Raw genomic sequence first — 11831 nt, 5'->3', positions numbered from 1 at the left:
AGATGGATTGGCCAAGTGGCAGCATCGATGGACTCAAGCGTGGCAACAGTAGTGAAGTTGGCCCAGGATCAGGCAGTGTTTTGTTCTGCTGTGCATAAGGTCGTTTTGTGTCGGTACCCACTCCATGGCACCTAACAACAACAACATACATGTGAAAGTTGGACAATAAATAAGGAAGACCATATGATAATTGGTGAATTTGAATTATGGTGTTGGAGAAGAATATTTAAAGTATCATGGTCTGTCAGAAGGTCAAACAAAGCTTTCTTGGATTAAGTACAGCCAGAATGTTCCTTAGAATTCAGAAAGGCAAGACTTTGCCTCCTGTTTTTGACATGCTATCAGGGGGGGACCAGTCCCAGGAAAAGCACATCGTGTTTGGTAAAGTGGAGGGTCAGTGAAAAAGCAGATGACCCCCAACAAGATGGTTAGACACAGTGGCAACAGAAATGGGCTCAAAAGTAACAGTTGTGAGGATGTCACAGGACTGGACAGTGTTTTGTCCTGTTGTGCTTAGGCTCTCTATGAATCAGAAATGACTTGACAGCACCTAACAAATTAGAGAAGTGATGTTATATCTTCATTTGAGAACTTCAATGTCCTGTTGAAGAAATGAAGAAAATTGTACTGAAGGTGGTAAAGCAATGTTATGGGACAAACAGTATAGAAGCAAACTACATTAAAACAGAGATTTCCCCCTTTATTGAAGAGAATTTATGGCAGCACAGAATGACTTTGGATGGAAGAAATCACAGGTATTTAGTTGCTATTACTGTGGAGTTGTCAAACAAAATAGGTGCACCAGAAATTGTATCTAGGATTGTTGATTATTTGAAAGATAAAGCTAAGCAAAACAGAAAAATGCTTATGGAGATAAGTGAGAATCTTTTGAGTTACTTGGGAGTAGTAGATAGTGATCATAAACTTAAAAAATAAATGATTGATGGTATTATTTATGCTTTCCAATACAGACTACGGAGGACTCAGTAATGTTGAATGACTTTGGTACCATGGTTAATGTTCTTGGCAAGTGATTCAAACCATACTTGCCTCAGATCTGTGGTAGTTTTGTTTAAATAACAAATTGGCAAGAGTTAGACAACAGGCAGTGGATTGCTATTGTCATGAAGACTTTTCAATAGGAATAACTGATGGGACAGTTGGGTGTTGTTTTGTACGTGTATTTGGGTTAAGAATACTCTGAAGGACTGGAAATGTAATAAAGCTCAATAGTATGATGACATGATAAGATCATGACAAGCTATGGATAGCATTGCAGAAAACAAGTATTCCAGAACACTTAATTGTGTTCACAAGGAATCTGTACATAGACCAGAGGCAGTTGTTTGAGCAGAACAAGGGAACACCAAATGATTTTAAATTAGGAAAAGTGTTCACCAGGGTCATATTCTTTCACCATACTTATTCAATCTGTATGTTAAGCAAATAATTCGAGAAGCTGAATTATATGAAGAAGAACATGGCACTAGGATTGGAGGAAGACTCATTAACAACCTGTGATACGCAGATGATACAACCTTGCTTGCTGAAAGCAAAGAGGACTTAAACTACTTACTGATGAAGATCAAAGATCACAGCCGTTGGTATGGATTGCACCTCAATGTGAAGAAAACAAAAGTCCTCACCATCGGACCAATAAACAACATCCATACAAATGTAGAAAAGATTGAAGTTGTCAGAGATTTAGCAGCAGTCAAGAAATCAAACAACATATTGCATTAGGCAAATCTTCTGTACAAGACCTCTTTAAAATGTTCAAGAGCACAGATCAGTTTGAGGACTAAGATATACCTGACCAAAACCTACTATGTTTGTGAAAGCAGGACAGTGAATTAAAGATGATCATAGAAGAATTGATGCACTGGAGTTATGATGGGGGGGTGGGGGGGAGAATATTAAAAGTACCATGGATCACCAAAAGAACAAACAGATCTGTGTTAGAAGAAGTACAGCCAGACTGCTCCTTGGAAGCTAGGATGGCCAGACTTTGTCTCTCATACTTTCGACATGTTGTCAGGAGGGACCAGTCCCTGGAGAAAGACAGCCTGCTTGGTAAAGTGGACGGTCAGCAAAAAAGAGAAAGACGCCAGTGAGATGGATTGGCACAGTGGCAGAAACAATGGGTTCAAGTGTACAAACGACTGTGAGGAGAACTGGGCAGTGATTCATTCTGTTGTGGATAAAGTTGCTATAAGTCGGTACTGACTCAATGGCACCTAACAACTACAACAAGAAATACGATGCACCCTTAACCATTTATCAGAAACCATTTAATCTTTTCTGGCCTCAGAAACTGGACTATAGGTGTCAGGAAACACGTGACTTTAGTGGTCATCTGATTCTCAGAAAATGTCCCTAGATATACCCTTTATCTACATTTAAAAATTGTTCCAGGAAACATAGTCAGTCAAAACTCTGTCACATAGTGCCATCCTTGAAAAGGAAGTCAATGCCTCCAAAAATGGTCAGCGAAGACTTTACCACCTGCAACTTCATAAATGCTGCCCAATTAGAACCACCCCAGCTGTACTGACCTCTATAATATTGTAGCTTCTTGGAGCACTTTGTAAAGAGCTTCTTGACTCCTTCTCCCAGTTTCACAAAACATTCTTTCACTATAATAAACTTCTTTATTTTCATTTTTTTAAGTGATTAGCTCCTTTCAATGCAGTTTCATGCTGAGAATATAAAAATGGATGCAGAAACTGCCCCTTCTTTCACTGATATTTATAATTACAGGTTACCCATATGCTGCTGCTCACACCAGGACTCCATTTGGAGGATTTCAACTAAAGAAACACAGAATTTAAAAATTTTTGTTTGAAAACATTCAAGATCCAACCACACACTGCAGAAATACCCGCAATAGCATTAATGTCAGAGTCCTGGCCTAAAGTCCTCTGTTCACTGTGGGATTCCTACAATTGTTGGAAATGGAGGGTATTCTTATAATACACTGAAGTCAGCTTCCTTGAAACAACATCCATAGTGACTTTGTTGTTGTTAAGTGCCTTTAAGTCAGTCCTGATTTATGAAGACCCTGTTTAGGGTTTCTAAGGAGCAGCTGCTGAGTTTGAATCACCGACCTTGTGGTTCACAGTCCAGTGCTTATCCTATAGCACCACACCATAGTGACTAGGTCAGCCTTATATAGATACTTGATTCCATCATCCAAATGATAGTGTTTGAAATATCTTGCCATACATACTCATCACAAGAACTCATTTACTGCCTTAGTCCCAGCACCTTTACTATCCAGGTGAATCAGCTCCAAGTCCTTCAACTGTTTTCTCAGGTGGAAGTGTTTAACATAGCTCTGGAAAAAAAAGAAAAAAAAAAAAAAAAACTTGCTGTCAATAAATGAACATTTTGTCTTCCTTATAAAATGTATGCAGGGTCACTATGAACCGGAACCTACTCAACAACACTTAACACCAACACACTCCATTGTTGTCAGTGCTCAATATTTTGCCATCTATTGTCCTCTAGTTGATATTTTTCTAGATCATTAATGTTTTCAAATAGTATATTATTAATTTATTGTTGTTGTTGAATGCCATCAGGTTGGTTCCAACTCATAACAACCCTGTATGAGCTTTACAAGCAGATGGTGGGTTTGAACCACTGATCTTGTGGTTATCCTACAGCACCACACCAGGACTCCATTAATTTATTAGTGACAATTAATGTTAAGAACTAGCATTTATTGAAAGCTTACAATGTGCCAAGCACTTTGTTAAGTGTTTAAAGACATTTTCACATAATACTCAAAAGAAATTTGAGGTATTATGTGGCTATCCATATTTTAGAGATGGAGAAGGCAACACTTAAGAAATTAAAAAGCTTACTCATGGAGATACAATAATGGGGGTGGGGGATAATCCTCCAGCTTTCACCCATGTCTTCATCTAATTGCATCACATGGTTATCATGTACCTTTTCCCTTGGTTCTCATATAAATTGTGGGTTTTATGAAAACTTTCATTAGTCTCTTTCCTCTTTTAGCTTTATTGTAAAGTTCAAAGATAGGACCACAGAGGTTAATGCATTTGGAGTCTTTTAATGCTATTTGGTTCAGTGCTTAGTCAGAAACCAACTTTTGCTTAACAGTATTTTAAAATTGAATTTCTTTTTTAGTTACCTGAAGAATTTAAAATGTTTCAAAATTCCTTTATTAATCTAGGCCTTCTTTGTTTGGTTTTCATGGCACCAACTTCCTGTTTTCTCCCTACCGTTTGACAGCATATCAGTTTTATTTTCTTCTACTGATAGTTATTTCCCAAAGGGTTTCATCTTTATATTCTTTGTATTTTCCTTTGTTTAATTCTACACTTTCTCTAATGTAGAAAAGTCACCAACATAGAATTACATATAATCATAACTCGAGTCAGGTTAGTACCAATTTATCCTAGAATATTATATATGTTGTTGTTGTTTAGTGTCATTGAATTGGTTCCAACTCATAGCTACCCTATATGGGGTTTACAAAGAGTGGCTGGTGGATTTGAACCACTGACCTTGCTTTTAGCTATCTACTTCAACACCACACCAGGACTCCAGAATATTGTAAGTACAAGCTGTCTAATACAATATTCATGGTAATGACGAAGAAAAAGTCTTTTAAAAAAATGCACAAAAGGAAAGAGATAAAAGTTCTGCCTTGAGCATTACACTCTTTTAAGACTATCTTGTTAAGTGCCATCAAGTCGGTTCTGCCATATAGCAACCCTGAATAGGGTTTCTGAAGAACAGCTCATGGGTTTGAACCACCAACCTTGAGGTTAGCTGTCCTATGCTTATCCTACAGTGCCACAGTAGAACTCCAAGAACTAGCTATGTGTCTAGTAGACAACAGCAACTAGAAAGATTAGATTGAGTCCTTAAGGAGCTATGAGTTTATAATGAGGAAGAATCAATCACAAAAGAAGGTAAGAAAGGTTGCACAACTCAAAGAATAAAATCCGTGTCACCGAACTGTACATGTAGAAACTGTGGGTGTGTGTCTTGCTATGCAAATTCTCATCAACAGCAAAATCAATAAAATTGAGTAAAAAGAAATGTAGCCGATAGACCTAATGATTTTGATAAATTTTAAATATTAGATCAATCTTAAAATCAGAAAATGCTTATCTCAGCAGCGGATTATTTTGTTTGGCTAATTTCACTTTTCTTCATATATGTTTAAGCAGAAAATGGTATAAATAGTGCTTTTTAACATATTATTCTTAAAGCATTATTCATAAACTCTTTCCTCTAAGCATAATTAAGAAACATAACAGATGGTGAGGGGTTGAAGGAAGCAAAATTTCATTAAAAAATAATAAACCGTAAGAGAACCTAGTTCTGTGTACCTCAGTGAGCGACAAGTACCACTTCTGTGTAAATGTAGTTGTTGTCATTAAGTGCCATCGAGTCGGTTCCAACTCAAAATGACCCTATATAGAGTTTCCAAGGAGTGGCTGGTGAGTTAGAACCACCATCCTTGTGGTTCAAACTGACCTTGCAGTAGAGTGCTCATCCTACAGCACCACACCAGGACTCCAATGTAGTAAGCGCTATTTTAAAAAAAGAGAAAGAGACAATCAGCTACAACGATAGGCAAAGCAAGGACTCTTAGAAATTAAAGCATGATTACCAAAATTTAAAACTTAAGAAGAAGGCTGAATGCCTTCCAAACAAGGCTGAAAATTCATGTTTGGAAGACATTCCATAGGACAAGTATAAGAAATTCTATCAGAATGCAAAACAAAAAGAGAAAATTGAATGACAAAAAGCTTGCAATCTGAAAGGTAGATTCACATTTTTTTTTTAAGTTTTTTTGTGAATTGAGATCATTTACATGGAGTAACATTAGTTTTATATTCATCCTATCATATTTATTTCATTACAATGATTACAATCCCTTGCATGCTTCATCATTCAACCGTATTTGCTTCTGTTCACTCTGGTTTTTGAGTTTTGTTTTTTTCTTTTGGGATGTGTACCAAAACACTCAGGAATATACAATTATTCAAACAGCCAAAGAGCACACCCTGCACGTCTGTCCCCTGGGCACCAGCACACAGCCCCTCTCCCTCCATGATTCACATATTTTAATAGAAATTTCAGAAAGGACAAGTAGAATGACCAGAAAAGAAGCAATAATCAAGAGAAGAGGAAAAACTTTCCTTTGCTGGAGAAAGGCTTGTACTATCATATTGAAAATACAACCAGATGCTAGGTAAAAATATGTAGCAAAACCATGCCTGACCACATCCTGGTGAAATCTAGGATAAAGGGGAAAATCCTAAATGTCTCCAGACAGAGAAATTAAAAGAACAAGAATCAAAATAGCATACATTTGCTTATTTACTAATCCAAATGCTAGAATACAATGGATTGAGCTCCTATCTAGCTAAATTACTTGATATATAAGAATAAAGTGATGGCATTTTCAGGTAGGCATGGACTTAGAATGTGTACTATTCAAGTCCACTTAAAAATATACTCCAGAGGGCGTGGAGGAAGGTAGAATCTCCACTGAGTAGCATCCAATCTGTCTAGGCGGGGCTGATGAAAGGAAATGCGGCTAGGTCTCTTGTGATACAATAGTGAATAATTGTTATCAGGACTGATTGTGAGGGTTGGAAATGTAAAAGTAGATGTTTTGTAGCAAGGAGGGGAGTGATTAACTTTGCAGTCTAGGAGCAGAGGTCCCTGGGACCATCAAGGGAGAAGAGCTGAGAGTGGGACTCTACCCAGAGAAGCATTGATGCCTGAGATGGAGGCAGAGGGTGACGTGGAGAGATGGAGTGGCTGGGGACTTTAGACCCAGAGAGGGAGAGGGGCTATGTGCAGAGAAGGAGGCACTGGCTTGTAGGATATACCCTTTGGTTGGTTGATGATGCATGGAGGGGATTGTAACCATGGCAATGGAATGATATATGATAGGATGAATGTAAAACTAATGTTCTCTCATGTAAACTATCACATAATTCACAATAAAACATTATATATATATATATACTCCAGGGTATTCTCTAACCAAATAAAAAGTAAATTAGGGATTTCCAAAACAAGAAGGAAGTTATAGAACTCAAGATATATTTGTGAGCAAATAAATCAACAACATTAAGTTCTAATAACTTCTGTGACAATGACATTATTAATATAATGCACTTCTAGGAAATTTTTCTAAAACACATGATGATGAAAACATTAATACATTACAAAGAACTCCAAATTACTTCAACAAAATGAGGTGATGGATAGAAATAAATACATGCTAAATCTTTCATCTTGCTAGTATATAAGGATGTCAATACTAGTTAATTCTTATTGTTGATATGAAAATAAATATTTACATACGTTTCTTAAAACACAGCATTTAATCATTGATAGACTAGATTAATTTCAAGATTTTATCCCTGTCTGTTAGGGCATTATGATATATTGGCAGTGCAAGGAAGAACTTGGCAATAGAAAATTGACCTGGCTAACCAGATCATGGATGTAATAACTGGTGGCTCCATCAGAAAGAAATTTGGGGAGAAAAATCACTTGAATAAGCTTGACAAGTGACACCATGAAGAAAGTGCTAAATGGTCAGGTTAGTTAGAATTAAAAGACAGATTCTGCTTGCGTGTAAGCCACTTTTGCTTTATGAATTACTGGATGAATAAAATTTTGTAATTCCTACATCTTTGAAGCAAATTTATTGTAACTTTTATTGCTGTGTATTTTCTCACCCAAATCACACACTTATTTTACCAGGAATTTCAGGAAGACCAAATAAAGATGCTAGAAAAGAAGCAATCAAAGCAAAAACAATAATCATTATGCATTCTCTCACTTAAACCATATACACTGGTAATGATGGTTGTGATGCACCACCAAGTCAATTCCAACTCATAGCAACCCTGTTAAACTTGCAGTTAGCAAGTTAACAGTTCAAACTGTTAAACTTGCAGTTAGCAGCCCAGTTTGTAATCCACTAACTGCCACGAGAAAGAAAAAAAGTGGGATTTATAAATTGTGTTGGAGGCTTGGTAGCACCAAAATAGATTTTAAGTTTCTTGAGTATTTGATATAAATCTTAGGCCCTAGAATAAATACACAAACTCATCATGGAAACTTATCCTCTATTGCAAAGTTATGTGATGGAAATGATAACAGCTGCTAAATACTGAACTCATTTGAGGAAATAAGTTACATAAAAGGCAATTTGTCAGAACTGAGATGATGCACTATTCAACATTTTCCAAGAAGAGGTGAAATTAATGTCATACTGAGAGTATGACATTTGGAATGTCCATTCAAATCTGCATACTTTCTACAAAAAATAAATGGACAACCTAGCATAAATTAGATTTTAGGTACCCATATTTGATCTCCCCTCAAGGGAACAGGCATAGGAGACTTAAAATGCTCTTGGTTTAAATATGTTAATACATGTACTTAGGTCTGTGTATGCATGAATTAAAAAATGGCTACAACAGCACATCAATAGGAAACTGCCATAGGTTGACATGGAATGAGGAATCTCCTTGCTGATGTCACATGGTTCTTGGCTGATATCTGAGAATACCAGAAAGATGGTTACTTGTACTTTATTGACTATGCAAAGGCTTTTGACTGTGTGGACCCTGACAAACCATGGACAACATTGGGGAGAAAGTGTATTCCAGAACACTTACTTGTGCTCATGAGGAACCTGCACGTGAGCAAGAGACAGTTGTTCGAACAGAACAAGGGACAGTAAATAGTTTTAAGTGAGGAAAGGTGTAGGCCAAAGTTGTATTCTTTCACTATACTTATTCGATCTATATGCTGAGCAAATAATTTGAGAATCTGGATTATGTGAAGAAGAATATGGCATCAGTATTAGAGGAAGATTCATTAATAACATGTAATATGCAGATGATACAGCCTTGATTCCTGAAAGCAAAGAAGACTTAAATTACTTAGTTATGAAAATCAAAGACCACAGCCTTCAGTATGGGTTGCAACTCAATATAAAACAAACAAACAAAAAAAACCTCATCACTCAACCAATAAATAACATCAGGATAAATGGAGAAAAGATTGAAGTTGTCAAAGACTTCATTTTGGTTAAATCTACAATCAACACTTATGGAAACAGCAGTCAAGAAATCCAATTACCTATTGCATTAGGCAAATCTTCTGCACAAGACCTCTTTATGGTGTTAAGAATAAAGATGTCATTTGTCTTAAATGTACTAATCCTTTCTTCTACAGTGCTATTCTACTATTAAGGCCATCCAAATGATTTTTTGTTTAAGATAGTAGTATATTTTTACAAATTAGAATTTCCATTGGTTCTTATTTGGAGTTTTCATTTGTCTCCACAAATACTCCTTATCGTCAACCTTTCAACATTTTTTCCTGTAAGGTCTTTATATAGTTTATAACAGTTGATTTAAAATCCTTGTCTGCTAATACCAGTAAGTGAGTCATCTATGGGTCTCCTGTTGATGGTGTTTTCTCCTAATTATGAATCACATTTTCTTGCTTCTTAATAAGAACCATGATTTTTATTGTATTCTAATGATTATAAAAACAATAGTATATATATAATATTGTTGTTTTCTGTACTGTGGCGCTATGAGTTAATGCACTGGACTGCAAAGTCAGTTTGAACTGCAAGGTCGGTGGTTCAAGCTCACTAGCCGCTCCTCAGAAACCCTATACAGGGTTGCTATGGGTCAGAACCAACTCGACGGCACTTAACATCAACAGTAGCAACTGCCTTTTAGATCTTAATATTAGAGGTGGGTAGTTATGGTTATGGTGTTTGAGATATGGTGTTGGAGGAGAATATTGAAAGTTCCATGGGCTGCCAAAAGAACCAATAGATTCTTTTTGGAAGAAGTGCAGCCAGAGTGCTCCTTGGAGGCCAAGATGACCAAACTTTGTCTCTCATACTTAGGACATATTGTCAGGAGGGACCAGTCACTGGAGAAGGATATCATGTTTGGTAAGGTGGAAGGTCAGAGAAAAAGAGGAAGGCCCTCAACAAGATGGATTGGCCAAGTGGCAGCATCGATGGACTCAAGCGTGGCGACAGTAGTGAGGTTGGCCCAGGATTAGGCAGTGTTTCGTTCTTCTATGCATAAGGTCGCTATGGGACGGTACTGACTTAACGGCACCTAACAACAACAACGACAACAAAGGCTGCTGTTGCAGTGGTTTTCCTTTCCTGCTTTCCTCTCTCTGCTTCTATAACCTATTTAGTACCACTTTTTCAGAAAAATTCAGGGGAGAGGGAAAACCACGAATTGTCTAAGGCAATTCTTTGCATTGAGAACACTTTCAGATTGCAGTCTATCCTGACAGCCCACACTGTCACCTAAGTCTTATCTGATATTTCCTTGTCTGGCAAGGTCTTGGTCTGTGGCAGGTCTTCTCCTTTATTTGTCTGTTCCTAGACCAGCCTCCTGCTCCAGGCCTGGAAGCTGCTTGCCTTTCTAGTCATCTACAAAAGGCTCATTTTCTATCTGGAATTCAGTCCATCAAAGGTTTCTTGTAAGCACCATTCTTTGATGTTGTTGTTGTTGTTGTGAAGTTCTATCAAGTCAGTTGTGACTCACAGCAACCCTGTATAGGGCTTTCAAGGAGCAACTGTTGGGCTTGACTCACTGACTTTGTGGTCAGCAGTTCAGTGATTGTATAGAAAAGTATGGATTTTATTTTGTCCATGGTTTTTGTTATTGTTATTGTGGAACTAAAGGTCTTTCATATACTTCTTCATCCTGAAAAAGAAAAGAGTTCTCAACAACTAGTCTCTTACTGATATTCATTTGTTGTCTTTTCTAAAGTTGAAAGACAAAAGATAAGGCATAGGTCTGGCCTAACAGTAGATAAGACTTTGAGGAAGATACCGTTCCAATATTTCTAAAGATACACACATGAAACTGGGGAGAAGCTTTAAATGACAAGAAAAGAAGAAGTGTTCTTCCAAAGAAAGAAAAAGGAAGAAAGAATATAAAGTCATGTTGTCAGCTTTTGTCAATTTTATATTCTTTCTTCTCTTTGTAAATACGGTATAATAGATACATATTTCAGAAGATATGCTTAAAAAATGTGAAGGGAATTGTGGTTTAATCTTGTGAAATTAAACCATAATGAATTTGGGAAGTTTCATTTGTACTTTCAATTCTTCTTTGAAACAACTGCCCATTTCACTACATCCACATTTAAAAAAAACTATTCAAACTTGAGCAAGTATATATATGGGGAAATAATCAATCAGATTATCCGGTGAATGATCCCAAAGACTCCACTTGCCTAGAAATAGGCTAACTGACCCAAGAACTCCTCTTCTAAGTGGAAAAAGCTATACAATCTAACTCTCCCCAAACAGTTAATGTTCTCAGCTGCTCACCAAAAGATGAGTGCATGGATTTCCACTATTGCAGCATTTATCACACTATATTGAAATTACTTCTGTTGTCATTAGTTTCTACAGTAAGAGTATAAACTCCATGAATGGAGGGAGGTTAACTGCTTTGTTGATCTTTATATTGCCAGTGCCTGGAATAGTGCGTGGCACATAGTAGGTGGTGTTGTTGTTAAGTACTCAATAAATATTTGTTGAATAAATGAATAAACTAATGTCAGACCCTTTATGTTTCTGATACTCATATAATAGGAAAAAACTAGTGTCATACCACAAAGACCAATGCATCCTAAAGCAGTTAATTTACACTTCCTTTCTTAAACTGGGCTATAAAAAGAAAATACAAGGGAAGCAGATTCTCTTCTAGAGGGAGTGCCTTTCGTGTCAACAGAAGATTAGATGCCTGACGAAA

General features: G+C 36.9%; 1 pseudogene; it reads left to right on the top strand.

The window, feature by feature from the left end:
* The window catches only part of LOC102835422, a 5964-nt pseudogene extending 4744 nt beyond the window's left edge, over window positions 1-1220 (top strand).
* The last annotated feature ends 10611 nt before the right edge of the window (window positions 1221-11831 follow it).

Source organism: Chrysochloris asiatica, unplaced genomic scaffold (genome assembly GCF_000296735.1).
Source record: "Chrysochloris asiatica unplaced genomic scaffold, ChrAsi1.0 scaffold00042, whole genome shotgun sequence".
In the NCBI taxonomy this organism is placed as follows: Eukaryota; Metazoa; Chordata; class Mammalia; order Afrosoricida; family Chrysochloridae; genus Chrysochloris; species Chrysochloris asiatica.
The sequence above is the reverse complement of the archived record's forward strand: the minus strand, read 5'-3'. Positions and strand labels throughout refer to the sequence as shown.